Below are 15,495 nucleotides of genomic sequence, written 5' to 3'. Positions count from 1 at the left end.
TCGCGTCAAAAGATCTCCTTGTCCATTCGGGTCCAACCCGACACTTGGGATCACTTAGTCACGTATCAAACAACAATCGATCGAGGCAATTGACCGAAAAAATTGAGTCTAGGAGGAGACTGTACCAATCCATTTCACTCGAACCTCGACCCATTTAGTGGCTAATGACGAGGACATGTAGCTAGGGTAGGGTCCCAGGCCTGACCTACATACCCTACCCAAAGGTATTGTATACAGGAATCCAAGACCTACAAAGTTAGAGAAGGGACACCGACTAGAATGACCGCAGCGTGCAAGTCACTCGATGCAAGATCCACTCGGTTACTTCTCCACCACTGGATTGTCCCCATTCACTCAGAGTACAAAGACACCACTCAAAGGCAGAAGACCTAGAGTCACCAAGGGATAGGAACAGTCAGGCAATCAGTTTGCCATCATAAAGAGCACCAATTACAGACGTTACCTGTAATGCTCGCACCCTTTACTTCTCCATCAAACCCTTGGGTAACTGGGCATTCATGAGGGGCTAGTAGACTCTATATAAGATGCCCCTCTGCTCGTGCACAAGGGTTCGCATGCCCTGTAACTCAACACTCTAGATAACAAGCTCCTGCAGCATCGAGACGTAGGGTCGTTACCTCTTCCGAGAGAGCGTGAACTCGTAAATCCGAGTGTACAACCTCGCCGTAGCTAGGCACTGCCCTCCCATACATACCCCTAATCTCTACTGTCAGATTTATTCCCACGACACCTGTAGCCCAGCTTCAATGTGATTTGAGTGCAGGGTAAATTTGTTTCAAAAAGAGTTGATGAGGATAATCTAGTGTTTTTTGTTAAATTTGATTCAAATATTGTCAAATATAACCTAGTTGATGAGGCTAATATATGGAGAAAAAGAGTCTTGACTCATTGGTTGGCATGCGGTTGTGGATCCTAACGACCCGAGTTCAATTCCTATAATTGACAGGTGATGCATAGTGGTGTTTATCTTGGTGCAGAGGCCGGGAAGTGAAAATATCTCATTTTTTTGCTCCCCCGGGGGGAACCCTAGCTACGGTTACTCAAAACTCGCCCTCCTCTCCCCCTCCTCGCTGTCGTCTGCAGCGCCGCAGGCAAATCCAAGGCGGTGGCAGGGCTTCTCCACCCTTCGAGCATCATGGCAGGCACGGGACGGCCAGATCACGAGGATACACCGGGCTAACGCGGGGTCCAGCGGCATGGCAGGTGGCCAATCTTGGCGGCGGTGTGCCCGGCAAGGGAGCGACACCTTGGATGCGAGCTCCCGGCGAGGTGGTGGATGCGTGGTGGCAAGACCGGGTGGTCGCGGGCACCGCTGGGTTAAAGTCGGATCCCTCTAGATCCGATGCTTGGACGTTGTCGCCAATGCGAGGTGCTGGTCTTCGCTTATGGACACGTCGGATCGGTTGGTCTGGCGCCTGCATATCTACGATGAATGTTCTTCTCAATTCTCCTTCCAGGTGAGTTGAGCCCCATAGCACTTTCATCTCTATAGGTTTCGATTCATTGCTTGCTGCCGGATCCGGAGTAGACGAAGGTTTCGTGGTATACGATGGGGATCGGACGAAGCTTTGTTCGGCTAGTTCGGTACGGCATCGACGTCGTCCCTTGCAATCGTTACCAATCCCTAGAGACAAAGTCGAGGTCTCTCCGATCAACCTCTGAACCCCTCCCGGAGGAAAGTCCAATGGATTGGGCAGAGGTGGCGTCCTGTGCGTCGTGACCTCCATGAAGGCATTGTCTTGGGAGGCGTAGGTGTTCGTGGGAGAGATACTATGGGTGGTTGGATCTGTGTAGCTCTAACAACGGTGACAATGTTGAGGTTGGCAGGAAGGAGCTGTGTTGTATCTACCACATCGATGACGATGACTATTGGAAGCATGGTGTAGCTGGATCTCGATGAAGGATGTCGCTGGATGGACGAGCGTAGGGCAGTGGGGCTATTTGCACAGTGGCGGCATCGATGGCAGGGATGGCAAGATCGATGCATCAGTACCTGCTATGAAGATGGATCGGTGATGGCAACAATGACCCATGAGGGTGTATCAGACCTGTCTGTGTCCCATACCTAGTATGTGGCTGGGCTGGGGCCTCCGGTTTTAGATGTTAGGCTTAGGTTAGAGATCAAGGTATTTGGCTCAGTACTTCTGCACCTCTTTATCAAGTGGATAGGAGTAGTGACAGATGTTGCCAAGATGGCGGATTTAGACATACTGATGTACTAGTTTGTAATATCTCCGTGAATATTTAGTGAAATGGCTACATGCATCTTTCAGATGCAGAGGCCAGGGGTCATCCTCCTTTTCTAACAAAAATGTGTTCACGTAAAAAATATACTCTAGATTAGTGACAGAGTATTTGGTTGGGGCCCATGGCCGCCTTTGGCTTTCACTAAGCTCCGTCACTTCAAGACACAAGGGTAGGGAACAAACTTCTTCTGGATGACAAAAAAATACTCCCTCCATCCGGATTTAGTTGTCGCGCACATAGTACCGCTTCTGGGAAAGGCATTATAGGTGAACTCAATAGAGTGGTGGGCCGGTCAAGGCGCCTACCACAACTAGTTAGGAGAAGTAGCAGTGGCAGGTAACAAAATGCGACCGCTAGAGCTAGGGGAACTACATTGGTGGCCGGAATAATCACCCGCCACAAACAAACACTACTGAGTGTGGCTATGTTATGAATGTTTTTTGTAGCGAGTGGCTAGGCTTACCTGCCACTGTTATTATAGGTAGCGGTGATGGGCAAGTCAAAGTCCCTGCCACAGCTAAAAGCCTCCAACTGGTTATATTTTTTAATGCAGATACTAGATGTAGCGGGCACCTGCCCGTGCCCTCCATACGTAGGTTAGCGGCAAGCGTTCCAAATATAACTCAACGATTGCCGCCCCCACCTCCAATTAGAAGTGGTGGATCGTCCAGCACCCCATCATAGGTTATGAGCACTATCTGCACGTGCGCGCCCCCTTCCCCTCCCGTACCCCGCTCTCACACTCACTCTCTCCCCCATCTCACTCTCGTTTCCACCCTCGTCCTCCACCGTGGCGCTACCCACGTCATCGTTGCCGTCCGCTGCCGCCATCGTCCTTATCCTCCACCATGTCGCCTTCGCCCTCGCCATCAATCCTCCGCCGCCCTCGCCCTTGATCTGCGGCCCCGTCGCCCTCCACTCCGGCAGGTACAAGGTCGTCGTCGCCGCTTGTATTTCTGGCCGGCCACATCGGCACCCACGGCCACGGCCGGCACACACACGGACAACCGCAATAACACCCACATTTGACTAGGGTTAGGGTTAGGAGTTTCATCATTATAGTTTTAGTTTTTAGTTTCTAGCTAGTTTTAGTTTGATAGTATTAATTTCTAGTATAGGTTTTAATGCACACATTAAAATAAATTGTAGTTGTACTTTATAGTTGTAGTTTGATATTTCTAGTTGTAGTTCGATGGTTATAGTTTATAGTTGTACCAATCAAAACTATCCGTACATATGAACTCAACAACCATATAATTTTAGTTTAAAATTCTCTATAGGGATTCATATTATAAACGCTAAAGTTTTGGCAAAAATTCATTTATTTTCATTTTGCCAAACTTTTAGTACTTGATGACCCACAAGTACAGGGGATCAATTGAAGTACTATCAATAAGTAAGAGTGTCGAACCCAATGAGGAGCAGAAGGAAATGACAAGCGGTTTTCAGCAAGGTAATGTCTGCAAGCACTGAAATTATATGTAACGAGTAGTTTGATAGCAAGGTAATTTGTAATGAGCAAGTAACGGTAATGGTAACAAAAGTGCAGCAAGGTAGGCCAATCCTTTTGAGGCAATGGACACGCCAAAACAGTCTCTTTTGATAAGCAAAGTGTTCATGAGGGTACACAGGAATTTGATCTAGTCACTTTCATCGTGTTGGTTTGATTTTTGTTCACTACTTTGATAATTTGATATTTGGGTGGACCGGTGCTTAGGTGATGTTCTTACTTGAACCAACCTCCTACTTATGATTAACCCCCTCGCAAGCATCCCCATCTACGAGAAAAGTATTAAGAATAAATCTAACCATAGCATTAAAATTTTGGATCCAAATCAGCCCCTTACGGAATAGCGCATAAACTATGGTTTAAGCTTCTGTCACTCTCGCAACCCATCATCTAATAACTACTCCACAATGCATTCCCTAAGGCCCAAGTATGGTGAAGTGTCGTCGACCCTCACATGACGCAACTAAGGGAATCACAACATACATACCATCACAATATCATCAAGTTCACATGATTACTTGCAACAAGATTTCTCCCGTGACCTCAAGAAAAAAAGTAACTACTCACAAATGATAATCATGCTCATGATCAGAGGGGTATTAAATAGCATAATGGATCTGAACATATAATCTTCCACCAAATAAACCATATATAATAATCAACTACAAGATGTAATCAACACTACTAGTCACCCACAAGCACCAGTCTATAGTTCTGGTACAAAGATTGAGCACAAGAGATCAACTAGGGTTTGAGAGGAGATGGTGTTGTTGAGGATATTGATGGTTTCCCCCTCCGGGGGGGAAGTCCCCCTGGCAGAATCGCTCTGTCGAAAAGCAAAAGTGCTCATGCCGAAGTTCCGCCTCGAGACGGTGGCGCTTCATCCCAAAAGTCCTCTCATGATTTTTTCTAGGTCAAAATGACTTATATACGAGAGGATGGGCACCGAAGGTGGGCCGAGGAGGGATCAACCCACCAGGGCGCGCCTAGGTGGGTTGTGGCCACCTGGTGGGCCCCCTCTAGTGGTTATTTGCTCCAATAATTCTTATTTATTCCATAAAAAACCCTGTGAAGTTTCAGCTCATTTGGAGTTGTGCAGAATAGGTGGCCTGACGTAACTTTTTCATGTCCAGAATTCCAGCTGCCGGTATTCCCCCTCTTTGTGTGAACCTTGCATATTATGAGAGAAAAGGCATTAGAATTACTCCAAAAAGAATTATTATGCATAAAAACATAATAAATAACAGCAGGAAAACATGATGCAAAATGGACGTATCAACTCCCCCAAGCTTAGACCTCGCTTGTCCTCAAGCGTAAACCGAAATCGAAAAACATGTCCACATGCTTAGAGAGAGAGAGAGAGAGAGAGAGAGAGAGAGAGAGTTATCGATAAAAACAAAATACGGACATAGAAGCATCATGTATATTATTATAACATCAACAAACTTTAACATAAACTTTATCATTAAACTTTTATCATAAAAATTCTACCATATAACTTCTCATGAGTAAGTAATAGTTAATCACAACCTCGAAGTATAAAGCATAAACTCTATTGAAAACTAACAAACTATGTTCTCAGTCAACTTTGCAACTACAATTCATCATCTTTTCAGGGAAGGGTCACGTATTGGAGCCTTTTGGCAAGTCCACATACTCAACCATCATATAGTCTTCTATGATTGCTGACACTCACCGCATACACATGAGCACAATTTTTGAACCGGACACATAGAAAGATAGGGGCTTATAGTTTCTCCTCCCAACGTATTCACCTCAAGGGTGATGTCAACAATAACAAGTCATGCCACCCATATCCAACTGGATATATGTGCCTAGATCGTTCCTCACCACATGATGCTCATGCCAAAAGAGAAAATAAAAAGGAATTGAGGGAAATACTTTGACTCTTGCATAAAATTAAAAGATAGGCCCTTCACAGAGGTAATCAGAAGTTGCCATGCGCTCTTTGTTTGTATGCTCAATCTCTTAGTGCAAAAGAACGTCACATTATATTGCCCCTTATGATAGCAACCTTTATTGTGCAGTCTGTTGCTTTTATTCTTTGCCATCACAAGTTCGTACAACACTCAATTTTCTCTTGCACTAAATGATGCAACACTTTCAAAAGCAATTTTTATTGCCTTATTGCACCTATGACAACTTACTTGAAGGATCTTACTCAATCCATAGGTAGGTATGGTGGACTCTCAAAACAATATGTGGGTTTAAGGGTTTTTGGATGCACAAGTAGTATCTCTACTTAGTGCAGAATTTTGGCTAGCAAAGATGGAGGGCAAGCACCACATGTTAAAGGATCTATGACAATATAAATTCTATGTGAATATGAAAAACATGAATCATTATGTTGTCTTCCTTGTCCAACGTCAACAATTTTCGCATATAATATTTTGATGGGGGCTCAGAATCACAAAAGATGTCCAAGATAGTATATTTGCATGTGAATCTTCTCTTCCCTTATTAATTCTTCCATGAATCGCATCATTGACCAATGCTATGTTTTTAATCCCCAATAAAATTTTCTACTTATACTCTTCCTTATGTGATGTCATTACTTACCATAAGATTAGCATATGATATTTTTCATTTATTTCCTATATTTTTATTGAACATGGAAGTAAATAAAACAAAACTCAAACTAAAGTTTATTATATATCTCAGACACGATTACAAGGATAGATCACTAAGTAAACACTCGAAAAGAAAGGATCGAACTAAACTTTTATTCATCTAAAGCAAAAGATAACTATGGATCAAACTAAGATAAGTAAAGGCAAAATATAATGGAGGTGATACGATACCTGGGCACCTCCCCCAAGCTTGGTACAAGCCAAGGGGGTGCCCATACCCGATACTCTAGTCTCTTTGGTGATGAAGACGGAGGTGGTGGTGATGAAGTAGTAGCGATCTTATCCTCCTTCCTTAGCTTATGCTTGGGGACAAAATTTTCCTCCTTTAAGTCACCAATCTCCTGCTCGAGCTCTAATATCTTTTTGCATAATTCTTGCTTGTTATCTTGCAAGAGACGAAAAGGGATAAACAAGATCTTAGGTTTCTTTGCTTTATTAGGGAGACTTGACTTCTTGAATTCCATGTGCATGTCCCCAGGTTGAGGCAATGGAACTTCAACTTCGTCAGAGCATGTCTCCTCCTCCCCTTTGGGACCATAGTCTTCTTCTTCCTCCAAAGTCCAGCTATAGTGCTCCACATCCCCATAAACCTTCGGGTTTGTGGTAAATCAGCAACATAGCTCTCACCCTCCGAGTTTTGGGATGACATATTTTCAGATCTGTCAAGAAAACAGCGAGGAAAAGAAAGCAGAAGATTTCTCTGTGATACGGTGGTCAATGGGTTTAGGTGGTTTATAAAGATTTTTTATCTTGGGAAACAAGCCAATGGAAGAAAAATAGTTCGGAAGGTACCCGAGGTGGGCACAACCCACCTGGGCGTGCCTGGCAAGCCAGGCGCGCCCTGGTGTCTTGTGCCCACCAGGGCTACCTTCCTTGCCGTTTCTTGTTTTCCTAATTTTTAATATATTCCAAAACTTACAAAACATATTTTTGCGGATTTTTCGGAGTCCGTTTACTTACCGTATCACATACCCCCTCTTTTTTTCACTATTCTGGAGTATTCCTGAAGGTTTCCTTTATGTGTTCTTCCGGTGTCATAGTTTGGATAATATTACTTTCAAAATTAATGTGCGTACCTAAGATATAATGTTTTATTCTTTACCCGTTGAAAACCTTCGAGTTAGTACCTTCGGCATTATTTATTTTGATGGCTCCAAATCGATAAACCTCCTCGATAACATATGGTCCTAACCATTTGGAGAGAAGTTTGCCTCCAAAGAATCTGAAATGTGAGTTGTACAAATGAACATATTCTCCAACTTTAAACTAACACTTTTGGATTCTCTTATCATGCCATCTTTTAACATTTTCTTTAAATAACTTGGAATTTTCATAGGCTTGGGTTCTGCATTCATCTAGTGAGCTAATATCAAATAACCTCTTTTCGCCGGCAAGTTTGAAATCATAGTTGAGTTCTTTAATTGCCCAATATGCTTTAAGTTCTAACTCAAGAGGCAAATGACAAGCTTTTCCATAAAATATTTTATAAGGAGACATACCCATAGGATTTTTATACGATGTTCTATAAGCCCAAAGTGCATCATCTTATTTCTTTGACCAATTCTTTCGGGACCTATTGACACTTTTTTGTATTATTAACTTTATTTCTCTATTGCTCAGTTCAACTTGACCACTAGACTGAGGATGATAGGGTGATGCAATTCTATGGTTGACATCATATTTAGCAAGCATTTTACGGAAAGCACCCTGAATAAAATGTGAACCACCATCAGTCATTAAATATCTAGGGACACCAAACCTTGGGAAAATGACTTCCTTAAGCATTTTAATAGAGGTGTTGTGATCAGCATTATTGGTTGGAGTAGCTTCTACCCACTTAGTAACATAATCAACAACAACCAAAATATGTGTATACCCATTAGAGGAAGGAAATGGTCCCATGTAATCAAAACCCCAAACATCAAATGGTTCAACAGCAAGAGAATAATTCATAGGCATTTCCTGACGCTTACCAATATTGCCAATTCTTTGACATTCATCACAAGATAAAACAAACGTACGGGAATCCTTGAAGAGAGTAGGCCAATAAAAACCAGATTGCAATACCTTGTGAGCAGTTCTATCTCCCGCAGGATTTCCTCCATAAGCTTCGGAGTGACATTTCCGTAGGATTTGTCCCTGTTCATGCTTAGGTACACAACGTCTAATAATACCATCTACTCCTTAATAAAGATGTGGATCATCCCAAAAGTTATGTCTTAAATCATAGAAGAATTTTTTTTGTTGGTATGTGTAGCTAGGTGGTATATATTTAGCAATAATATAGTTAGCATAGTTAGCGTACCAAGGAGTGTTATGAGAAAAATTTATTGCAGCTAATTGTTCATCAGGAAAACTATCATTAATAGGTTGTGGATCATCAAGAATATTTTCTAGCCTAGACAAGTTATCAGCCACGGGGTTCTCAGCTCCCTTTCTATCAGTGATATCTAAGTGAAATTCTTGTAGCAAGAGAACCCACCTAAGGAGTCTAGGTTTAACATCTTTCTTTTCCATAGTATATTTTATAACAGCATGATCGGTGTGAACAGTAACTTTAGAATCAACAATGTAAGATCTAAATTTATCACAAGCAAACACCACTGCTAAGAATTCTTTTTCAGTGGTAGCATAATTTCGTTGGGCACTGTCTAGAGTTTTACTAGCATAATGAATAACATTTGGTTTCTTATCAACTCTTTGTCCTAGAACAACACCAACAACATAATCACTAGCATCACACATAATTTCAAAAGGCAAGTTCCAATCAGGTGGTTGAACTACAGGTGCAGAAATTAAGGCTTTCTTAAGTGTTTCAAAGGCTTCTACACAGTCATCATCAAAAACAAATGGAACATCCTTTTGTAAAAGATATGTAAGAGGCCTAGAAATTTTAGATAAGTCTTTAATAAATCTCCGATAGAAACCAGCATGATCGAGGAAACTACGAATTACTTTGATATCTTTAGGACATGGCATTTATCAATTGCATCAACTTTAGCTTTATCCACCTCAATACCTTGTTCAGAAATTTTATGCCCCAAGATAATACCTTCACTGGTACGCGTCGATGCTATACAAACGGTTTAAAACCCCTTTCTGCGATGGCATTTGCAACAGTCGCCTAGTGAGTGTGGGCAATTAGGGGGTCCTTCCCACCCGACCCAGAAATCGTCGGGGATATGCCCTCCTGGCACACACGCTCGGCAAAATGAGGTCGTGTGTGACCGGCGAGCGACCAAATATGGTTATACGTACAGTAGTGCTCAAAAAAATACAATTATACAGGCGAAATCATTTCCGGTTGTAAGTACATCCCACACGGTGAGTCCCCACGAAATATTTCCGTTCGTATATACATCCCACACATTCGCTGCATGGAAAATGTTTTCGTTCGTAGGTACATCACACACAATTTTCCCTGTTAAATCGTTTGTGATGCCGCTCCCATCACACACAATATTAAAAAAATTATCGTTTGCATTATTGAATGCATCACACATGGTGCATAGAATAAACTGTGTGGCAAAGGCTATCCATCTCACACAGTTTTGATGCGGAAAACGTTTGCGCAAGGTGGCCTAACGCAAACAGTTTTGAAGAGAATGTCGTGTGTGATTATTCATAGATCCAACACGGTTTATTCCTAGAAACTGTGTGCGTTGCCTTAGGTCATCGTCCATGGTATTTTCTCAATAATCGTTTGCAATAGCAAAAACCAATTAACGGGCTAATTCGCCGTTAGCAGGCTAATTGCCCTATTATTAATAATTCATTTATTAATCTAATTGACATTCATATTAAACACATAATATATTGCAGTCCCATATTAAGGAAGCAGGATTTCATAATTGAAATACATTAGAGTACAACATGATAGCTTCAGCACTCAGCTACCCCATTACACAACTGCACCGGCACCAAGTTTAACATGACCTTTCAAAATTAGTATCATAGATGGTACATAGACAGATGCATCTTCGGAAAAACTGCTGAAGCAGAAGGCGGATATTGAGCCTTCATTGATGTTGAAGGTCTTTGCAACTTTAGGCTAGTGCCTGTGGATGATTGACCGTCCATCATTCGTCCTCTTCAAGAACACTTCAATACTGAACCGTGGGTGTTGTATGAATACCTTCCTCGCCTCCTGTCCATATAGGTGGTTTGAGGGGTAAGCATCAGTGAACTATTTTGGAAAGTCCTGAAAACAAGGATATGCATAAATATCTTCTCTATATTGGAAATGGGGCAAAGGAATAAAAAAGACAAGGTATGATAGTTCGTACCATCCTATAGTGAACTGATGTCTTCTTGATTCTGCAGACAAAGATTTTGTTGTTTTTTGTCACCAATTTCTTCATCCTAACAATCTTTCTGAGTTTCTTGCCTTGATTGATATTCATGGACAACTCATTTTCCCATATGCAAAAAGGGTCGAACAGTGGGTCAAAACCTCATACAGCAGGACCTACATGTGCAAGACCAAATTGTTAAAAACCTAAGTATTATAATGGTTCCTGCAATTGCATAATAATGTGCTATTAGACAACGGACCATGCACGTGCTAACCTCGATTGTAAAACCTCAGTGCTTCCCATTATATTGTTTCCCTGCAACACATATAAGGTAGTTAGTCATCAGGTTAAGTAAGGATTCACATGCTATCAGTAAAATATGTTGATGAGAAATAAGCACATTGCAGATTCATCAGATTAATTCAAGCCACGTGGAAAACCCATTTATCCAAACCAATCATAATTAAGAACTAGGAAATATAGCAATTGTATATGTTTCCCATGTGTTAAGTGCAGCCAAATTCGATTATTCCGCACATGCAATACAATACAAAATTATACCCACGACAATTGAACATCGCATTGCGGAATGAAACCAAACACTTAACTAAACACCACAACAAATGAACCAAACGTTAACTGAGCATCACATTGCACAATGTATAACATACTAGAAGATCAAACAGTTAATCGAAACCAAGCATGCTTGACAACTTGGAAATATAGCAATTGGATTTGTTTCTCATGTATTTTGTAAATAAAAAATCGATTTATTTCTCACATGGAAGACAATACAAAGTTGCACCCTGAAGAGTTGAACATCACATTTGGAGAATTGAACCAAACTGTTAACTGAACAGGACAACTAATTAACCAAACAGTTAATAAGTGACCACCACACATTGCACGACATATAGAATATATACACTAGAGCAAACTTTTAACGAAAGGCAGGAGCAGCACACGCAACGGGTAATCTGAGCATGCTTAATCGGCATAGCTAGCAAATGGCAAGTTGCTCCTCCAAAATCTAGGGTGTCGGCACGAATGGCAGCCATCACGACCTCATCCGCGCGTGCGGCCGCGATTTGCTACTCCACTGCCAAATGCTCCTTGAGATCATGGCTATACTACGTGCAACATGGCTTAGGGCGGCGCTTATTTGGTGGAGGGGTCGGTGATTTGGGTGGAAGGTGTCGCGCTCGCGCCGGCGGTCGGGGCATGTGGGATGTGGAAGGAGGAGGAGGATGGGGGTCGTGTGGATTGCCTGCCTGGATAGGCGAGGCCGAGCGGCGTGAAGGAGGGTCGCCGGCGAGGGGACGGTGCTGCAAGCAAGGAGTGAAGGTTTCAACTTGGAAAGGAAGGCGGAAACAGGGGAAATGTGGCTTTTGGTAAGGGGGAGGGAGCGGGGTGGTAGATATTTTTGCAGAAGCCAAAAATTTGGAATCGCTTCAGTGTCATCACACATTGCCCTCGGGACGCGAGTCCACGTCCCCATCTTTCTTCGGCGACGATTGAACAGTGAAATGATATTTGGGGAGCGAGCTAGTGTGCTTGACACGCGGCTGTGGACTATAGCCGATGAACCTTCTTGCGTAAGCCATAGGTGTACTATACACCGACGGTGCTCCACGATATTTTGTACTGCATCTCACACAGTTGGTGATAATAAACTGTGTGGGATCTACTTGACTTTTCATCTTGATTTGAATTACATAATGGGGTCACAGCTGCAAAGGATGGTGTTTGAATTGCTATAACTTCTATCTGTAGTGAACATGCAACTATAGGTGTGTCGTCAAAATTTGGAATTATTCAGAGTTCGTTTGGACATTTTTATACGGTAACTTGGTTTTCTAGGCATTTTAGGTGCACAATGGGTTGTAAAATGGTATATGTGTCCATGGGTTGATGCTTACGTCCCATTCAAGAAATGGGGATGAATTTCAAACAACACGACACCGTGGCTCTCCGACAAACGTTGAGGTGCTTGCTTTTGTAATTCTAGTAAATAGAAAACTCATCTGAAATTCATGAACCTTGGCATGCTATCATGGAACAACGTCAAGATTCTGGGGTAAACAAAATATTGTCCCATTTGGGCCAGGTTATGGTATAATCTTCTCGCAAGCCAGAGCTTCTCTCACAACAAGCATGATGGTTTTGGTAGGGAACATGCCACGTTGCCCCAAAAAAATTGTGTCAACATAGAACAACCTGAGTGTTTGCAATTTTTTGGGATATTTCGGGGTTCGCGTGGACATTTTTATACATTAACTGAGTTTTCTATGCATTAGTATGCATAATTCAAATTTGAACTACATGCACATGCTCCAATGCATATAAACGGGTTGAAATATCAAATGTGTGTCCTTGGTTGCAATCTTAGGTCCCATGCAAGAAATGGGAATGAATGTCAGACACCTTTGCCATTGTCGCTCGGCCGCTAACATTGAGATACATGGTTTTAAAATTCTATTAAATCGAAAACTCGTCTGAAATTCATGAAACTCGACATGCTATCATGGAACGGCAGCAACATGCAGTGGTAATAATATTGTCCCATTTGGGGCAAGTTGGGGTATAAGCTTCTCACAAACCAGAGCTTCTCGCAACAAGCCTCATGGTTACGGTAGGGAATGTTTCACCTTTCTGGACGAAATGATATCCGTTGCCTCTTCTTGATTTCAATATTTGCTCTCGTGTCAACATATAGAACAACATGAGTGTTGTGTTAGATTTTGAAATTTTTTGGGGTTCGTTAGGACATTTTTTATGCATTAATTGACCTTTCAATGCATTTCTGTGCATAATTCAAATTGGAACTATATGCACATGCTCTAATGGATATAAATTAGTTGAAAATTCAAATATGTCTCCTTGGTTGCATGCTTAGGTCCCATGCAAGAAATGGGAATGAATGTCAAACACCCTGCCACCGTCACTCGACGACAAACATTGAGATACCTGAATTTTTAAATTCTAGTAAATCCAAAACTCATTTGTAATTCATGAAACATGGCATGCTATCATGGAGCGGCATCAACATGCCGTCGTAAATTTTTTGTCCCATTTGGGACATGTTTGGTTATAAGCTTCTCACAACAAGCCTGATGGTTTCGGTAGGGAATGTTTCACCTTTCTGGACGAAACGATAGCCGTTGCCTCTTCTTGATTTAAATTTTTTTCTCTAGTGTCAACATAGAACAACATGAGTGTTGTGTTAAATTTTGGAATTTTGGGGGTTTGTTAGCACATTTCTTATGCATTAACTGAGTTTTCAATGCATTTATGTGCATAATTCAAATTTGAACTACATGCACATGCTCTAATGCATATAAATTGGTTGAAAATTTAAATATGTGTCCTTGGTTGCATGCTTAGGTCCCATGCAAGGAAGGGGAATGAATGTCAAACACCCTGCCACCGTCACTCGGCCGCAAACATTGAGATATCTGGTTTTTAAATTCTAGTAAATCCGAAACTCGTCTGAAATTCATGAAACCTGGCATGCTATCATGGAATGGCACCCGACATGCCATGGTAAAAATTTTTGTCCCATTTGGGGTAGGCTTGGGTATAAGCTTCTCACAAACCAGAGCTTCTCACAACAAGCTTGATGGTTTCGGTAGGGAACGTGCCACCTTTGGGGACGAAACGATACCCGTTGCGTGTTATTTCTTTCAAAAAATTTCTAGTGTCAACATAGAACAACAAGAGTGTTGTGTTTAATTTTGGAATTTTTCAGGGTTTGTTTGGACATTTTTATATATTAACTAGGTTTTCTAGGCATTTTATGTGCATAATTCAAATTTGAACTACATGCACAAGCTCTAGTGCATATAAATTGGTTGAAAAATCAAATATGTGTCCTTGGGTGCATTCTTAGGTCCCATGCAAAAAATGAGAATGAATTTCAAACACCATCACTATTGACTGCCGGCAAAACGTTGAGATACTTTGTTTTTAAATTCTAGTAAATTCAAAACTCATTTGATATTCATGAAACTTGGCATGATATCATGGAATGGCACCAGATATGTTGTGGTAATTTTCGTGTCCATTTTGAGAGAAGGCGCACTCGAATAACAGTAGACAAAGGCATTTTGAAACAACTAGCTGCCACTCTAACATCGCAAACGTTTTGGATAGAACACCCGTATGTACACTGACAGCTTCCCAAGTAAGCCAAGGGAAAATGTGTCAAGCAGGATTTGTTCAACTCTTCATCGTAAACGTTTTAGATAGAACACCTGTATGCAAAGTGAGAGCTATGGTCTTCCGCAGTAAGCCAAGGGAAAATTCGCTGCGCAGGATTTGTGCATCTCTTCAACGCAAACGGTTCAGATTGAATAAGGTATGCAAAGCGATACTTCGTTGCTAAGCCAAGAGAAAATTTGGCAAGCAGGATTTCTAGCTCCCTTCAACGCAAACGGGTTTTTCGGATGACCCGTGTGCAACCATGTACAGACAATTTGGTAAGATTTGCATCTATCATATTGGGTATATTGCCATTTGTCAAACTGGAAGGATTGACATTTGTTGATCTAGTAACACTGCCATTTGTCAATCCTTGTAACACTACGATTTGTCAAAATATGCAGCTAAAAATCACAAGCACTATCTAATTTTTGCAACTAAAATTCAGTAATTAAACATAGATTTCATTCATAGATTAAGAAGTCGTGCTTAATTTATACAAACAGTTCAACTTTACAGCTTAACCGACCAAACTTTTCCCCAATTGTTACCAACCACGTACTGAAATATC

The sequence above is a fragment of the Triticum aestivum genome, chromosome 7B (assembly GCF_018294505.1).
Source record: "Triticum aestivum cultivar Chinese Spring chromosome 7B, IWGSC CS RefSeq v2.1, whole genome shotgun sequence".
NCBI classification, from domain to species: domain Eukaryota; kingdom Viridiplantae; phylum Streptophyta; class Magnoliopsida; order Poales; family Poaceae; genus Triticum; species Triticum aestivum.
The sequence above is the reverse complement of the archived record's forward strand: the minus strand, read 5'-3'. Positions refer to the sequence as shown.